The sequence below is a fragment of the Pholcus phalangioides genome, unplaced genomic scaffold, assembly GCF_987345545.1.
Source record: "Pholcus phalangioides strain wild (caught in Gottingen) unplaced genomic scaffold, Ppha-v1.0 ptg000021l_1, whole genome shotgun sequence".
NCBI classification, from domain to species: domain Eukaryota; kingdom Metazoa; phylum Arthropoda; class Arachnida; order Araneae; family Pholcidae; genus Pholcus; species Pholcus phalangioides.
The window spans coordinates 3,388,310-3,407,373 of NW_028301614.1; the positions used below are offsets into that span (position 1 = coordinate 3,388,310).

A 19,064-nucleotide genomic window follows, 5' to 3' on the forward strand; every position below is an offset into this window, starting at 1 on the left:
AGTCCTACAACGGTAAATCATTCAACCATAACACTTCACTCATAGTTTGTAAAACTGGGGGCAGATGACAGCACTACACATAACAAGCATTACACAGAAACAAACTTTACGTCAGGTTGCACTACACGTACACGCACATTCCCGCATGTACCGATTCGTTGGGGGGTTCCGGGGGGGGGGGGTGCATGTGTGGTGTAAGAGTAGTAGGTAGGGGCTCGGGGATCCATGATGTTCAGCCACCTCGTTGGGCAATTTGCCTGTTGTGGCGTTGTATTTGTATTTGTATTTATTTTTATATAGGAATAAAATTTTGTGTATTCAGTTTCCGCATGTTTCCCGTCCCTCAATTTAGTTCAGTTGGTATTATAAACACCAATCAAATCAATCAATTCATTTATAAATTTGTCATTGTTTTCAATATATATTATGTACAATATAGTTTACTGTGGGTTGGGGGGGGGGAGGGTCGCTATGAAATCATGCACTGAAAAAGGGGCACTAATTCCAAAAAGGTTGGGAACCTATGCTTTAGAGCAGCGGTTCTCATCCTTTGTTTGACTCGCGGAGCCCTTTCTGGTATATAATTTCTATAGCAGAGCCCCGTAATCACATTTTTTTATTTATTCATCAAAGTTACTGATTTATTTATGTTATTTAAAATATATATTTTTTTTCAAATTTACTGGGTTTTTTTTATTTTTCTCGAGCGGCCGCGGAACCCCTGGGGAGTGCCCAAGGAGCACCGGTTGAGAACCGCTGCTTTAGAGTATAAGGCCGGCAATACACTGTAAAAGTGCTTTCATAAAACTTGAAAAGTACACCTAATAAACTGATTGGTTATATTCGAGCAAATGCAATCGATGAGCTTATTGGTTGGGTTTTTTCAATTTTTATAAATGCACTTTTATAGTGTAATCCCGGCCTAAATACATTACTTTTTTCTTTTATTCAAATTTCTCAAACGAACTGACTGACACGATTGTTTTTGCTTTGATTCGCAATAAAATGAAACATTTTTTAGTCATTTTTGAAAAATCGACTTCACACACGGCAAGTGATACCTCTTCAACTCATTTCATCGTCAAAATGTTCGTAATTAATTCTTCTATTAGTCCTTCATGGGATTATATATATTTTGCAATCGTAGTTCTTGAAATATGAGTCCCATATTTTTCTAGATCATTCAGAACCGGTGCGATTCACAACGAGTTTCTCTCAGGAATCTCTGATTGAAAGAAACGAGTGGCATCAGCTACCAGAGAAGACTAGTTCCTAGCAAACAATTTTTTTTACCTTTCCTAACCATAGACGGTTTATCGTTTGTGTGACGGGAACCGCATCGAAATCATCATTATTACACATTAATAATGATAACTGAGTGCATCGTAAGGATCGTCACGGAACACCATCGAAGAAAAGCCGCATCATGTATATTCATAAACTTCATCAGGATAAAGACACTAATGGAAATCGAATGTATTCATCTCTGTCGTGGTGAAGTTTGTATTGAATTTTTTTTCGTGCGAATGTGGTAATACTAAAAATAAAAAAAAAATAATTATTAATAATTACCTTAACACAGCAACGGATGAACTTATGGAGTATGTACTACTACGTACTCAATAATAAATATAATAAGCATTGAGTGCTTCAGGACTTTATTCAGATGACAATCTGGGGAAGCCATTTGAGATTGATGTAAACAAACTTTTCAAAGATCGATACTTAATGACTCAATGAACCATTAGGAATTCTTTTTTCAAATATGAGACATTCATTTGAAAGATTTTTGTGGAACGTTTTGATGAAAGCCACTTAAACACAGAGTGTGCACTTGTGTAACTGTGTGTATGAGTGACATTCATCAAAATATTTAACAAAAAATCTTTCAAATGAATGTGTCATATTTGAAGAAATAATTCCTAATGCATCATTGAGTCATTAGGAATCGATCTTTGAAGAGTTTGTTTACATCAATCTTAAATGGCGTTTCCAGATTGTCATCTGTATAAAGTACTGAAGTAAGTAAAGTTTGAATAAAGTACTTCTTACATCGTTAAGACGTAGAATAATCATTAGTACTAGATGTATAAGCAAATACGTACAAATAATTTTTTATTCAATTTCTCAAAGCTAAATATTGTTCCGTATAATGTCTCTTACAAGCACTCGAGATAGCAAAGCCCGTAGCAATTCGAAGGACAACACAGATTTATTTCACAGAACAGCTATTTACACGTATTTACAAGAGCAGAATTTGTCCAAACACGCTAAACACAGAGAGCGACTTTTCTAACGTACAAGAGATCGCGTCTTTAAAAACTCGACAAACTATCCATAGTTTCACACTGGCGGCGCTATTATACAGGGTGTTCCGTTAATGGACCGACAAACTCGGAGGGTTGTTAGTAGGCATCAAGAGAAACAAAAATTGCAATGGAACATGGTATCGCAAACCCCGTTAAGAGGGTGAAAAACGCATGCAGGGCTCTGAGTCCAGAGGAGACGAAAGGTGGATGTTAGTTGATCGCTGAATGCGTTCGTCGGCTCGCTTCCCATATTTGACGTAAGCAGCGTCGCGAAATGCATGATCTGGGTTAGGATCACGTGCTGCGGACGATATCAAAAGCATACCTAATACCTTCGAGCGCGTCCGGGCATCGTTTTTACGTAGACTGTGCAATGACATCGGCGGCCGATACTTTCAACAACTCTTGCAATAATTAATCAAATTAATTTTTCGTAGTTATATATTATTGTGCTTTTTGTGTCGTTCCAGCGTGACGTCGAAACCTGCATGCGTTTTTCGCGATTTTCATCCTCTCAACGCGATATGACATCGCGAAATAATCGGAGCTGAGTTATAATAATAATTACAGTCCTGCCAAATAATGACTGTTTATATAATTTTCGTAACAATATTTTGCATGAATAAGGATAATCATCATATCCTTATCATCCTTAAAATCGTCATTCCTCTTTAAGGCATCGAAACAGTTTAATGGGCGGTTATTTAACTATCGAATATTATTGCGCGTTGGAATTATCCATAATCTCTGTTTAGGGGCCGTTCAAGTATTACGTAAGCAAATTTTTAGCCATTTTTGACCCCTCCCCCGTCAGCAAAATTTCGTCATCAGCTCTGCCCCCTCTGAGTCCTAACTCATATTTTCATAAAGTGTGGGTGATGACGTAGGCATTATCCAAACCCCCTCCCTCTAATCAGCAAAAGTCAGCAATTCGGAAACCCCCCCCCCTTATCGATGATGACGTAATACTTGAACGACCCGTTATGTAGCGATAATCCTAGCTTATAAATAATATCGTAAAAGTCATATTAATCGGTAATCGATGAAACAAAAAGTTTATTTAAACCCTCTATGGTCCAGTGTGTATTTGAATATACACAACATTGATAAAAACCAATTTCATCAACTTCACTTTTTTTTTTTTTTTTTGGTATTTTAGAAAATTTTTGTATCATTTCAGTGCAAAATAGCAGTATTTTGCACTGAATACTTTTCTGCACAATACTTTTTTATATCTAGAAAGAGTTGATTCCTTTCTGTTGTCATTTTTTGAGAGCTGCTGAAATTTTACGAGCAGAGATCAATAAAATCGCACTAAATTGAAGGAATTGGAACTAAGATTCTAGGCAACGACTATTCAACTTTGCTAAGCAAAATAAAATCAGTTTAAAGATAACATTAAAATCAAGGCAAATTGTGTACATTTTACCATTTATTGAATTAGAACTGCTAATTAAAAATTTACTCTAATTGCTTAAATTGCTGGATTGATGTATTGTATTAATTAAAACCATGCTTACCAATTTACGCATTCGTTTGTGAAATGTGAATAGCATAAAAATCAGGGAAAAAGGCGTTGTCAGTTAGTTTATGCTGGTTTTTTTCCAATTTTCCCTCGATTTTGAATTCAAAAATATCTTTGCGAATATTGCACTTAGAGAACCTGGATAAATATACAAACCCTTGCAACATGAATGGCATAACCGAGTTCTGTACATTATTTGGGTACTTTTTCTAGCTGCAAGTATGCCTCTAGGAAATGATGGTTTGCAAGTAAAATGCGTCAAGGGAAAATTGAGTAATCATCCTGAATATAACGTATATATCACACGTAAGACACATCACTGAATTAGAACTGCTGAATGAGAACAGAGTTCTTGTACGGAAGGTTTTTTTCTGTGTGGTGAAGGTTATAATCAAACCTCTTGCTTGGTTTTTTGAAAATTCCTTATCCACTAGAAGTAAGGATTCCCGGATTGAAAAATTTACGTGTGCTTTACGAGACACCCAGGGCCACCTAAACACATGAGTGCCATCCGGGCAAGGCATGGGGATCCATGACCTCCACATCCTGCGGTCTACTGCCGGATGGAACTAGGGTGGAGGATTAATGTTTGAATTTCCATCTTTACTTCAGAAAAGGGAAGACAGATGGCAGCATTATGGTTTAGTAGTAGCAAGAACACGAAACAAGCGCAACTCGGCAACATAAATACGTTAAGGCCACACATACACTCAGAACACACATTCTCCGGCATGTACCGATTCGTTTGACATTCCATAGAGGAATGTGTACGAGCGGCATTGTATGGTTTAGTAGTAGTAGTAGTAGGAAATCTAGGCTGGGGTTTTTAGCTGGCTCTAAGTCAGACTGTTAACTGACCCATCTATTATGGAATTTTTTAAGAATTTTTCCGAACATCCCCGAAATAACTTCTATTATACGAATTCTGAAATCAGACATCCATATAACGAACTCTCATTTAACAAATTCTTTTATTTAACGAATTTTTACAAGTTTTTGTACTGATACAAGCAGTCCCCAATATAAGAAACTTCTATTTAATGAATTCTGCAATCGGACCTCGATATAATGAACTCATATTCAACAGATTTTACGATCGTACTCCGACATTAAATATTATTTTATCTCAAATTCCCATTGCTCGTAATTTTTTCGTAGACCAGTCAGAGTGACGGGCAAGCATGTTTAAGAGCTTGCCAGAAAACAAAAATAAAGAATTTTGGCGGGTTTGACACGTTGGGACATTGGTTCACGATTGGCTTAGAAGTCAAGCGCTGCTTGGTAATTATAATTAAAGTTCCCGTACTCTGAGTAGTTTTTCTCAAAAACTGCTTATCCGAATACAGCCAATTTTTTGGGATATCTTAATGAGACCATGGGAGATAGATTCATGCAATAAAAATATAGTTATATTTTTGACCAGCTGGTGAATAAGTGAAGCTTTTTTTATTGAATTTTTTTTATGGACGATATAGCGTATATATACTAAGTTTCGCAAGAATTCCTCCATCATCAGAACGGGCGCTTCATAGGTCTGAGCAATGTATACTGAAGCTACAGATTTACGTATAGCACCCGTTATGCTGTGGGACGTAATCCATTGAAACTTGGTATATACGCTATATGGACTATGGAAGAAAAAAAAAAAATTCAATAAAAAACTTCCACTTATTCACCTGGTGGTCAAAAAATTGAACTTTTTTTCCTCTCAAGTCTCTCTCCCAAGGTGTCATTAAGATATCCCGAAAATTTGGCTGTTTTCGGAGAAGCAGTTTTTGAGAAAAACTACTCCAGTAAGGGAACTTCAATTATAATCACCCTGTATATATTTGAAAATTAAAAATAAATATATATTTTATTCTACATATTTTTTTGCTATCAGAGACGCAAACGTTTCCCAGGAAAGATTCACAGAGACCGCATCGCCTAGGCCACCTCAGGCGATGCAGCTCAATCTAAGAAAAAAAATCATCTAAAGCAGACCCGAGTGCCGAGCAGTTATTCAGCAATTACCCCTCACCACGTCACGTATGCAGGCCTGATATAATGTAGTTCTGAAGGGAAGAAAAAAAAAAAACGAAAGGGGATGAGATATGCCTAATGACAAAGTAGGCTATCGTTTCTCCTCCCCAACCGTAATCGACCTCAGGGCGTTTTATCCCGGATAGTCAAAAAAGCAATGTCTGCAGAGAGAGATACTTGTTGAACCACTTTCACGTTGAGGTCAACATCAAGAGTCATCAAAAATCACGATTGTGCTCGAGAATTGTTTTAAATGAAGGGAGAAATAGTCTCTCTAATGTGAAGAATTATTCACCTGCATACGATATTTGCCTCAGATACCAGACGGTAAATACTCAAAGTAAGATATACGGAGACGTTGTTTCTGCTTCATTCTAGATATGAAAGGGGACCGATATGATAAAAAGAAATATCCAAAATGTTTGAGAGCCACGAAAAATCTCATTTGAATACTGTATCTGCATACAGCTAGCGGCACCGACATGAAGAAAATATTGTGGGGGCTGAAAGTTGCTGGTCGTCCCATATATGCGGGACTCAAACTCGTACGCAGGAGAGATTTCTGCATTTCATTGTTTTTTTTCAGAAATTATGGGGGGGGGGTGGTTCAGCTCCCCTTACAAAATTAATGGGGGGAGCTCAAAGGACCTCATCTCTTATGTTTCGGTGCCTATGCATAATACAGCTACATGATTATTATAATACACATTTCAAGCAATAATTCCTCCAATCCAAAAATATATTTTTCTCAAAATATTAATTTCCAATACAATTTTCTGAATTTTCTCCACTTAATAATTCATTAATTCTGGAAATATTTTTAATTAATTCTGGAAATATTTTACATTAATTCTGGAAATATTTTACATTAATTCTGGAAATATTTTACATTAATTCTGGAAATATTTTACATTAATTCTGGAAATATTTTACATTAATTCTGGAAATATTTTACATTAATTCTGGAAATATTTTTTCATTAATTTCTTATGGATTCCCTGAAAATATTTTTTTTATTAGTTCTGAAATGTTTTCTAAAAATTTTTTTCATTAATTCTGAAATGTTTTCTATAAAACATTATATTATATATCTTTCTTCAATTCTGGAACACATTTTCTCACTGAGGTATTCCTTTTCACCATTTTTATAAATTCTGTAGCTGTCTTTTCCTCGGCGGGCCACTGCCAGAACCTCCGAGGGCCATGCGTTTATAAGACTCCTATTTAAGCCAGTTAAGCACTTTGAACCCTCCTCCAACATTACAAGAGGGAGGGGGTGCCAAAATCGGGGTTTCCTCCCAGCTCACCCAGCATCTAGGTGCGGCCTGGATTCGACAGTGTGTATATTTTTAATGCTAAAATACTTATTTAAAATTCGGTTTTATGCTGTACTTCTATTAAGTAGAGAGTTAAATTTCGAAACGAGAAGGAAATGAGTTTTCGATATATCCCAATGATGATGGATTAACCACGGATATACAAGTTCTAGCGGAACTCAACCGCTAAAAACGACACACGCACACAACACGAACCATGAGATCTAGTGTCTTAGGCTCGGTCCTTATAGATAATTTGAAAGTCGGTATCGATGAAGCACCATTTCAACGTCTGCTGAATCTATGATATTATAAGAAACGAGTGATACCCAGTCATCTGAATAATAATATACTGCCCTCGCGGAATTTATTTCTTCGTCTTTTTTCTCGGAAAAGTCACAGCTTAGCTGTAGGTACAGTTAAAAATGATAAGGTATAGGATTATTACATACAGTTTGAGGTTCGTGAGCGTAATGGGACCCTTTCGTGAAATATACTAGGGCGAGATATGTCTCGGCTGTATCATCATCCAAGTCAACTATGCATCAGAAATAGTAGCTTGAATTGGTTAGTTATTATATTGGAAACGTTTGTAATGGGTGAGATAAGATACGCACGGGTGAACCGTAACGGGGGGTAAAATAAAAATAAACGACTGATTATGAATATGGATCGCTTCTCCGAACACACATACTCAAAGGAGTGTGGTTATAGAGTATTTTAATCGTGCATCGAAAATTTCTGTACGTTTCTTTACTCGACAATCAAAATTAATCATGTCGAGCTTACCCACTTGTAGTTAATGTTGTCTTATGGGGCCTAAGATGTATATATATGCGAGGCTGTCCTACCAGTTTGTGACTGGCCTACAGATTTACAGACCTATGAACATGCATACCAATTTGCATCGGTTAAGGCGGTCCTTCATGCAGTTCGGCAAATTCCGGTTGGAACCTAGCTCTATTACCAAACTTGGAATTATGACAACGTGGGAAATTCCGTAATGACTGAAGAAATGGACTGTGGCGACTGCATGATTGTGTCTATACAAAAAAGTAGTGCATTAGTAAGATGCTCGTCTACCACCATGGAGACTACTGTCAATTCCGCTGGTTCGATGCCGGGGAAGAGCACGGATGACAAGTTCTTTCCCTACCGAACCAGAGGCACCCACCGATTAGATGGCGTTTTTATTTCGGACCCAACTCGAACGATTCTAAATTGCTGTATGCCGATATGACTGAAGTTATTGTGCAGAGAAGTAGTACTGTAAATAGCATATATCCATTATTCACTGGTAAGATATTTACCAATTTGAAGCCAAATTTCAAGAACCTTGCCAAAGTGAATTCCACACCGATTAAGCGATACTAAAATTCCTTTCAAGTGTTTATAAACTCTACATACATGAGAATAATACACGGTAAACTTGTTTTTAATATGGAGCATCAATTTATATTCAAGGCATTGAGAATACTTACGTAGCGGCATTAAGAATGATTAAACGTGTTCGTGCTCGTAGGAGAGAGAGAAGAGGAGGGGGGGGGGGGCAAGGAATTCTCTCATAAAGTTAATTAACTCGGACAGAACCATCAGATTCGCCTGATTCGACGTGTTATTAATGTCCGAACATTTATCAATGACACGAGCATAGAAGTGTTTGTATCAGAGCATTACAAAAAAAAACGATCGTGAATACTCGAATATTAGCGGGTTGTTTTTTACATGTTCCTTTTCTAGCGCCTGCAAAAACTCACGAAGAATATGATTGTTCTTAATGTGCACCTGCCAATCAAAGCGAACGAACCTAAAAAAAGGGGTTTAAAGGGTTTCTCAGGTTTACCACAGAGGAATCTTTCTCTACATGTTTCTCTTTTTCTACCTCTTCCTCCCATAGATGTTGCCGATAACGAATTGAGAAAGAATCCACATCCATTAGCAAATACATCTGTAAGATTAACACCTGTCCTTGTACAACATGAGCTTAATGAGTATTTAGCAAGTTTCTGCTAACTCATCGAACTTGCTCAACGTCAGATCATAATCAACTTCATTACAGTATTCTGTGCCTAAAAACATAAGAATAAAACAAACAGAATCTTTGTTGTGCCCGAGGGAACGAAAAATGTTATCATGATGGGGGATTTTTGACTGGAGGATGATAAATTAAGCTCTTTTTTTGTCACTTGTCATCGGCTATTTTGTACAAAACTTAATGAGATGAATGTCACCTCATTATAGAAATGAATAGGTTTTCTTGGATTGTGAACAATGCAGAAATTAGTGTGTGGAGACTAACCATTTCGTTGTCAGAATGTCAGAAGCAGAGTTCACGTTGGAGTTATTTGCAGCAATTTGGCTTATCTGCGTCGACAATATTTGTAGCCAAACAGGAGTAGATGCATGCTGATAGTGTATTTACAAATATACGCTATATATTTGGCGAATGAGATCTTTTATTCACTCGCCAAATGAACATTTCCTAACAAACTGGTACAGAAGATCGACGTCAAGAATTCTACCTCATGTAACCACGATAACTATATATTTTTTGCTGCTCATCTCATTGTGAAATTGAATTAAAACTGACATTTCATCAGATTACGATGCATATTCGAGTATCTGTTAATGTGGTTGAAATCACTATTTGACGAAGCTGAAAGTCACTTCATAAATGATCCATTTTCGAAACTCCAGACCTTCAACTTTCAATGTCCCGATTCGAATAAACAACGTGAGCCATCGCTGTCTATTGAGTCGTTTTATGTACTCAGATGGGCTTATCAGACAAGAACCTACAACCGCGGGTCTACACAGAATGGCAATGAAAAACCATCTGTAGTCAGGAAGAATTAGAATAGAGCCGGAGGTTACCATCCAACGCAGGAGTAACTTAGGGTGGATATAGTTAGACAATAAAATTTTTAAAAATTTCCAGTTGTAGATATTCACATAACATCACGCTTTTGAGCCATTCCTTGTCTACGAGGTTGTTGAGAAAACTTGAGGGAACAGACAGCGGCTTCTGCTTTATAGATGTCTAACGTTTGCAGCCTAACTTCCGATGGTAAAACCTTTAAACTTTTAATAGCATAAAGGAAGTCTTCGCCGAGCGTAGAAGCTCAGCTCATAGTTCCATCAACAATACAAATGGCGTACTAATTTGAGTAGACTTTAAACTAACACTAAAATAACTAATAAAGAAAAATTAAATTTCAAATTAATAAAAACACATAACAGATATATTTTGTCTATCAACTATACCATTTGCTATTGGTTAATTTTAATATATTAAAACATAAATTTATTTTTCCTTTCATTACTACGCCGCTAGATGTCACTGTCGTTGATGATGAGATTAATTTATTTTGCGTTGTACGTACTGCATGCTCTGTGACGGAACTTCGTTTGCACAAAAGTCTTAAACAATGGATTTTCCAAAGACTATCACGCGTTGTAGTTTTTATACTACTAATGTGAATTTCTTAGTTTTGATGAATTTTCGTCTGAGTACGTCCAAATAAAGTTTTTGACAAAAGAGTACGAGAGATGTCATGAAAACAAGAGTCTTTCTGGATATTAAGCAGAGAGGTGAACTTTTGGGAAGAAAAGTCCGTGGTCTCCACCGGGAATCGAGCCCAAGATCGCTTGCTAATCGAGCGAGCACACTGACCATTACACCGCAAAAACAAGGCTTTTCTTCCCTTAAGACAAGCTCAGTAGCGTGACTTGCTGCGTCGAGACCACTACTACTACTAAACCACACATGCACCATGTCCATATTCCTCTGTGAGATTGAAGCGTTCCCGGAGGATGGGTAGTACTGCATGGAGGATGAGTAAAGACTGCAAAATAAAAAAATAAAAAAATCACTCATCTACTGCCGCCACCTGGAGGCCAATCGCTGAAGTTAAGAGAGGCTGTAATGTCTCTACTAAGCAAGTCACACTTTTTTTAAGGGAAGAAAACCCCTGTTTCTGTGGTACAATGGTCAATGCACCTGACCATTACATCAATAGGTCCGATTCCGACAAAGAATTTTTGCTTTCCAAGTTCAGCCCGACATAATATCCAGAAAGTCTCTTGATTTGATGTATCGTTAGGCCGAGAAAAAATCATCATCTCCATCTAGTGTGCGAATTACTCAAAATCAGTACTATCGAAAAAATAATTTCGAACAGTAATTTCAGTCCTCTACCAAAAAAAAATCAAGGGGTGATTTTGTAAAATGAGGGGAATTTTTTTTTTTATAAAAAAACAGAAAAAAACTCAAAGAAGTATTTTCACTCCTGAACGATATTCGGGAGAAGTAAAATTGAATTTCGATGCTTGAATCACACGCATATAAATACGTATTGGCGAACACTATCATGATGATATTTTTTTGGTGGATATTAATTTCTGACAATTAACAAGTTTTTTATAGCACACATTTGAAATGCTAAAAGCGATACTCGTTCACACGGGAAGCCCATAAAGGATGTTCAATGATTCTTCCATCCATCAATGCGCAAACACGACGATCGGTTAGCATTATCATGCATACCTTCGATTTCTATATGCATGGTCACTATCGGTAGCCTCATTCAAGATATTAGAGCACATTAGAATGCATCACGGTGAATGCGTGAATACATCATAGTTTGCTCCCACCAAAATATAAAAAAGCAGTTTTTCACCCGGTAATTAGAGCGAGAAGTTGAGACGCGGATGGATGACAGTAAACGTGAACACATTTAGATAGTTTTTTTATTTTCACTTCTTCTTTCACAAATGACTTGACACTTAGTGACCCAAAGGATTGTTCAGCTTCTTCTAAGACAAACGTCTACGTGACTTCTTCCGCAATTAAATATCACAAAGAAAGAATGTACCTACATAGCCTGTAGTGTATAGTTAACAAGATAAAAGCGATGGGTCACGCTGTGTCAACCCATTTATTCGGTCCAAAAAAAGCTGCACTAGCTTATTATTATTGCTATGGCGGAAACATTACACACATCAATTGCTCGTAAACAGGAGAACCACTAAAAACGACCACGTTACAATAATCTTACAAGACGAGCTCACTGATAGGAGTGGTTGCCGAATTGCAAATATGTATAAGGACTCGAGACGATGATGCAGCAATTGCCAACACCCATCTCGTAAAAGTTTAATTCACCATTAATTTACATGGTCTGTAGTTCCGTGGTCGGAAATGCACTCGGTGCCACTACATGCGGCCTACGTGAAGTCGTAGGGTTGAATAATCGTTTAAAAGAGTTTCTCAACCTTTTCTGAACCCAATGTCCGAAACAATTCGATGACTTACTAAATTACAGTATGATTGTTGCGATTATATGACCCGTATTTTATAGAAAATTTCTGTATTTCTGGCCATACCGATATTTTTATTGAACGAAGCTGATTTAAATTTGTCTTTTGTATAATTGTGAATGCAGATTATTTCCATAATAATAAACAAATAAACAAAAAACTGAAACTACAACAGGCAAATTACTCAACAAAGGTAGTTCAGAAAAAAATTGTGAAAACGCGAAATATGGGAAAACCTAAATAAAAATGTATATATATGATTACAATAAATGTGATTACCCCGGGGAGAGAGATTATGCATAATCACCAACCATTTTAGTGACTCTGATAAATGTTTCTTTTACAGGGTGGTTATAATTAAACTGACACTACTCTGACCTATGTAGCACCCGTTGGGATGAACATATTTCTTTGAAACTTGGTATATACGTTATTTGAACCATGGGGAAAGAAATAACTGCGATAAAAACGTGCTATTTTTTCACATGGTGGTCAAAAACTGAACTACATTTTATTGTATCTTTCTTTTTCCCCATGGTCCATATATCCTGTATACCAAGTCTCATCATAATACGTTCATCAGAGTGAAAGCTACTCGCCTAAAGTACCAAAGGATGTTTAGAGGTGTCACGAGTACGATACCCGGTTCGTCCTTGTCAGAAAACTTTCCTGACACAGGGGTACAACAGAAACGGCGACATGACCGCAGAAAAAGTTGCTACCGCCGAGAGTCCCCCATCGAGGGGTTAGCGCACCAACCTCTCGATGAGTATAAAAACAAGCCTGCCGTCGTTGGGAATCGGCAATAAATTGTAGGTCTCGGTCATGCCCTCGTGTGCAGAAAATGACCGTGGTGCGACAAAAATGATAAAATTATCAGAATGAAAGCTTCATACGTCTGAGTAACAGTTGTATTTATGTTGTGTATGTATCAGTGCATTTATAACCTGACTATATATTGCAAATTTATCACAATCACCGGTAATTATGTATAACTCCCAAGGTCGTATCAGTAACTACGATAAAACGTCAATATTAAATATATTCGAATTTACCAGAATTGCGCATAAATTTTACGATGATGAATTCGGTCGTAATGTTATTTTTGCAAAATAATTCTATCATTCATTGATAGCAACTGATAATTTTGCTGGCTTTCGGCAACGCTTATAGGGACAATTGGTGATTGCCTGTATTTAAGATCCCAATATCCCGTATTTTTTAACATGAAATCCTCAGACGATCAAGCTTTCCTTTTTTTGTGAAATGCTTTTTTGTTTACAACGATTTGCCGTAGCTCTTTATTTCTACACCCTTCAGCAATTCTAGCCGTAACTTGATGTTTGCCGAAAATTATAATTTTTCGGCTAAAATTTTCCGATAAATGATATTCCGTAGTCATGATTGCAATTTCTTGCATTTTCCTCGATGTGATATGCTCACTTCCAAGTATAAAAATCTTTTAGTTGAACTCATGTGTATTTTAATATGAGTCACATAAAAAATAAAACTGAACAATTTTTCATTCAATTCGAATTAAATTATCATGTCTCCCAGCAAGCCATTGACATAACATGATGGCACATGTTCCATCACCGTGGAACATTTCTGGTCCATAAGTTGAGAAACGCTGGTCTATAGGCCGCTAGACTACTCTGACGTGACGTGGCAGTGGGACAAAAGGAATTTTGTCAACCAGTTTATCAACACATCGAAAGAAGGGTTACTAAAGTTTTTTGGACAGTTTTTCTAAGAAAAATACGATTGCCCCCAATTTAGGTGGCATCCAGTGGCAGTTCTTGGAGTATGTTCTAGGAGGGGGTACCAAATCCAAGTTTAAAAGGCGAAAATAGCGTTGTCGACCGAAGACAAACATGATCAGGGAGCACCAAAAATAGGTCCCGCATGAACAGTTAGTTTTTTTTCTTGAGCCACCCCTCTAGTGGCACCTAAATTAGTTTCTATTCGTCAAGGCCTAGAACAATATCTATGAAAATTTGTCTGTTATATTCGTGTCTGGACAAATCCCAGGTGCCAGGTCTCCATGGCGACAAAAAGATTGGCATTGGCGTCTAATTTTTTTATGTCCTATAACTGTATTCAAATCTTAGGACAGCACAAAATTATCGGACATTATATCGAGTGTGTCAGCTAACATGGAAAAGGGGTCCCGGACAAGTGGAAAAATACATTATTTTTTACCAGACATTTTTTTAACAATAAAAAAATGCCTGGTGCCTTTGTCATCACGTGAGTGACATGGGGAATTGTGATTCGTGGAAATTCCGTGACGTTCGTGGGACTTTTTTATGTGTGTGTTGCCTCCTCCAGACCAATAATGCCTTCAAAAACAACACAAGAGAATTCCAGTTCGTGCAAGAACCTCTGCAAATACTCCATCAATCCTCGTGGTATGGACCATAAGATAAGATGTTATCTATCGAATAACAGGTGCAAAATAATGGACTCCCTTCTCGATAATCCGACACCTATTAGCGAAAGAGTATAATGATGTCTGTGACGTTCTTGTTAATCCCTCTGGACAACATAATTATACGCTTTTGTTTCAAGACTCCTATTGAAACAGGGTCCTCCTCAAACTTGAGGCCCCTATGGGTTTTTACACATGTGTGAGACGTGATCTTTTCACTATGTGTGCTAAAGAAGTTAAAAACATGAAAAATGGAGTAGTATATCGGGGGCTTTATAATTATTGTTTTCCTTGTGTTTTTCCATCAAACGCTTTGTTTTTTTTTGACGTTCCTCGAAGGCATCACGTGTGACGTTTGATTTTTTTTTCAGGGGGGAAAGTGATTTATTGAAGTCATTGGGAATGGATCACGAATCAGTGAGGCGATTATTGGGAGAGAAAAAAAATACAACAACGAAGAAAGATCATTAAAATCGAAAGCCTTAAAGAAACAATTTGAAGAAAGGGTTAATTATCTTGAAAATATTGCATGTGTTTAATTTCGTGATTCGTTTCATTGTAAGAATATTAATTAAATTTTTTTTTCCTAGTATGTCTCGCGTGATTATATCTATTAATTTCGCACAATGGGCTGTACCTTGAATGAGAGTTCATGTGTAAATTTTCATTAAACGTTACACGTTAATTACAGGAGTTAATATTTGGTCGAAGACGATGTATCTCACCTTATAGTGTGTAAAAACATTATTTGTCCAATGGAAATATGATTACCCGGGTGAATTAATGATCTACCACGAGGCTATGACCAATCCAGTTTTTTTCCTCTCGATAATGTGCAATCTATAGAGAAAGAAACAATATGATATTATTGATATCCGTATAAGGCATCCATGCCGATACCACGGTGATATTTGATGTGGCCCGACTCAAAAGCAAGCCAAGCAAAGCATGATATGAATATTAATCACTGATAATTATGCATATTCGAACTGGTGAACCAATTATACACTCGCTGTGAGTCAAGCTTCCACGAAAGATGTTCCCTAATTGTTCTAATTGTTTATTGTGTTTATTATTTTTATCATTTTCTTCATATAAGGTATGATTTTAAATAAATTCTTAAACTATTTTTTTCGTTTCTTCTGAATTTATTTTTATCATTGAGTATCGATATCATTAATTTTGAAGTATTTTCATCATCGAATCGAACATTCATTTTTATTTGTTCTGAAATTTCTTCCATAAAATATGGATTCCCATCAAAATTCTGACATTATTTTTTCGCTGAAGAAGAATCATCATTAATTCTGATTTTTTTTTTCAATAATTCTGAAAAAAATCTCAGTTATTCTGACTTTTAATTTCTTTTCAAACGTTCTGGAAATATTTTTTAATATATTAATCTGAAAAAATATGTGTATTTTTATAATTCTGGTCATTATTTCATTCTAGAATTATTTCTTTCAATAATTGTAAAATAATTTTTCCATTTTTCCAGAATTATTCCTTTCTATCAATAATTATCAATAAGATTCTGAATTTATTTCTTTGAATAATTCAGCATTTATTTCATTGAATAATTCAGAATTTATTTATTTGAATAATTCAGCATTTATTTCATTGAATAATTCAGAATTTATTTATTTGAATAATTCAGAATTTATTTATTTGAATAATTCAGAATTTATTTATTTGAATAATTCAGAATTTATTTATTTGAATAACTATAAATTTATTTATTTGAATAATTATAAATTTATTTATTTGAATAATTATAAATTTATTTCTTTGAATAATTATAAATTTATTTCTTTGAATAATTATAAATTTATTTATTTGAATAATTATAAATTTATTTATTTGAATAATTATAAATTTATTTCTTTGAATAATTATAAATTTGAATAATTCTGAATTTATTTCTTTCAATCAGGTAATTATTGAATTATTTCTCATTATCCTCATCCCTCTGCACTTTTTTTTCTCATTAGTTGAATTTTTTTCTCATTTTTTCTGAATTTTTTTCTAAAAGTAATTTCGAAACTACTACTATCATACACCTTCCGCTCTCGTCTAAAATGTGCATCTTTTCAGTCTAGATCTGAATCTACGTACTTCGACATCAAATACTCGGTTTTGACAAATCGCCACAAGTCTTTTTGAAGTACAATATTGATGGAAAGAATCTTTTCACCGATAATGGTAATAAGCACCCTAAATATCAAGCAGTCGGTATCAGCCATTCGGCTGTTCAGATCTGGATTCAGATTCTCATCTGGATCATGCATCTATACTAGTATTACTTTGATAGTCACATGTCTAAATTTCGATTGCGTAAATGACTGTAACATAATATTATAATTGAGTGAAACGTTTCTTCCTGTCTATCATCTGAAGAAATATTCTATATTATTTTTGAATGTGAACGTTTGTTATCAGAAATAAAGAATAGCCATTTATCCAAGTTTTGAGATCTCAGACGTGAACAACACAAGATTGTATTCGCCAAACGATACTCAACATGCCATTTTTAAATGGTCTTTATCTCTGAATGTATGTTATTCAAATATCGCACATCTGACACAACAGTAGCCCGTGTTGCCAAATCTTATCTTTTGACACTAAATCGCGATCATTTCGGTCGAATTCGATATTATCGACTTTACCCATTAAAACGAAAACCGTCCTTCCATTGACTGCAGTTTGCGTCCAATTATATTATTGTCAGGGCTTTTGTTCAGCACTGTAACGAAGAATTCTTCATCCAGATTGTATCTGAAGCCGTCAGAATCCGAAAATAATGACAACTTCTTGATAGGAAAAAATGAATAAAACTGAAAAGAGATGACACTGTAAAAACATATTATTTCTGCTAGTGCTGGATATATACGCTATGTATTTATCATAAATATTCCGCTTTCCTTATATATATATTCAAATTAACCTCCATGTTTCTTCTTTTTTTCTTTTTTCTCAGCTGAAGAAATTTGGACATTCTTTGAGACAGAATTAAATAGAATAGACAAAAACAATATTTACAGGCAGAAAAATTTAAATTTTTGTTTTAGCAGATATTCAATTTCATATTTAAAAGACATGGGAGGAATAAATTTAGTTTCAACGCCATTTTTAACATTGGCAATTCATTAAAAAACAAGAAATCCACTGTTTGACCTATGATTATTGGCATAAAAACTAGATGTTATAGTACTCCGATGAGTATATTTAGTGAGGAGAGATATTAATCGATTCTGGATGTTGACCCTAAAGCTAAGTGTGAGGCCGTTTTGCATTGAAAAATCCATCGGATAAATAGTGAGAGTAAGATTGTTGGAAAAGAGTTTGCTGAAATATTTTCTTGCCTTGTTAATATTTTAAAAAAAAAAACGGTTCAAATAATTTTACTGAAACCATTCAATGCAGTGTTTTTCAATTTTTTTACAACTGCGGACCTGCGAAATAGTTGAAAATTCCACGGATTTAAATCGGAGAAATAATGTATAGTAGAATTTAACATAAGAATAAATACAAATAAATGGTGGTAATATTGGTGAACTGGCAAAAACATAGAAGTAACTTGCGGACTAACAGAAAAAAAAAATAGTAAAACTGAAAATAGTAAAAATGAATAGTAATATTATGTTTTTTTGCGGACGAAGAGAAAAAGATGGATAAGTAGGAGAAAAAAATAGATTAGTTGTAGTTTGCGGATTAGAAGGAAATGAATAAATAGGGGGGGGGGGAGAAATCAACAGTAAGAATCATGTTGAGGACCGGCAAAATACAATCAAATAGGAGGAATGATTTGTGGACCGGCTAAAAGTAAATGAATAGGGGAAGTAATTTTAAACCAGCCGAAATAGAACAGGAGAAAAAATAAATAAAGTCGTAGTAATTTGCGGATCATCAAAAGATAAATAAATAGGAGAAAAAATAAATAGTAGAAATATCTTGCCTACCAGAAAGAAGAAAATAAGTAAATAGGAGAAAAAATACACAAGGGTAGTAATTTGCGGATCAGCAAAAGACAAATAAATAGTAGAAGTAACTTTCAGACCAGAAGAAAATAAATAAATAGGAGAAAAATTAATTAGTAGAAGTAGTTTGCGGACCAAAAGGAAATAAACAGGAGAAAAAAACAA

The 19,064-nt window shown here is 35.4% G+C and overlaps 1 protein-coding gene across 1 annotated transcript in view; it reads right to left on the reverse strand.

Moving 5' to 3' along the window:
- The window catches only part of LOC149070500 (solute carrier family 22 member 13-like), a 159,241-nt gene that overhangs the window by 118,487 nt on the left and 21,690 nt on the right, over positions 1-19,064 (reverse strand). The window lies entirely within an intron of this gene.